A 972-nucleotide genomic window follows, 5' to 3' on the forward strand; every position below is an offset into this window, starting at 1 on the left:
CAGCACCACTTTCTCCTTGGTCATGGCCTACAGCTCCTTGGCAGCGCATCCATGTAGACTTTGCCACCCACCAGTCCAACCACTATCTCATTATGGTTGATGCTCACTCAAAGTGGCCAGAAGTGATTGGTCCCATGAAAACCACCACCACTGAAGCAACAGCCAATGCGATGCGCAACATTTTTGCAAGATACGGCCTTCCGAAGCAAATCGTTAGTGACAACGGCCCACCTTTTCAGTCTGCTGAGTACGAGGAATTCTTGAGACAAAATGGCATCCAGAAGATATTGGTTTCCCCGTATCATCCATCTTCAAATGGTCTAGCTGAGCGGTTTGTGCAAACCTTCAAGCGCTCTCTAGAATCCTCATCATCTGATCCATCCTGCACACTGCAGCAGAGAATTCAGAACTTCCTTTTGTCTTACAGAAGCACCCAGCATGCCACAACTGGCTCGTCCCCAGCCACACTGTTTCTACAAAGAGAATTGCGCACACGTCTCTCTCTAGTGAGACCGGACCTCGCCACTCATGTTTCCCACCAGCAAGTAAGGATGAAGATGCACTATGACAAGCATGCTAAATTCCGAGAAATTGCTGTTGGCGACACAGTCCTTGCACGCGACCACTCGTCAGGGCAAAAGTGGCAGCCTGGAACCGTCGTACAACGCCCCTCTTCACACTCTTGCCAAGTTCACCTTGATGATGGGCGAGTTTGGAGGCGACATGTGGATGACGTCTTGCAGAACCACTCCCACTCTACAACAGCTGAATCTGGTGTACCATCTTTGGAGACGGCAACCCAAATTGTTCCAGAACCCAAACCAGTTAGCACACCTGAAACCAGTTCACATCCACCTGATAACTCAGCTCAATCGGAGACAACTCCTGCCTCCACAAGTCCTATGCTGCGTCGATCATCCCGCTCTCACAGACATCCCCAGAGATTGATTGAGGAGATGTGAACTGAACATT

This window comes from Pocillopora damicornis, chromosome 8 (assembly GCF_964200805.1).
Source record: "Pocillopora damicornis chromosome 8, jaPocDami1.2, whole genome shotgun sequence".
NCBI classification, from domain to species: Eukaryota; Metazoa; Cnidaria; class Anthozoa; order Scleractinia; family Pocilloporidae; genus Pocillopora; species Pocillopora damicornis.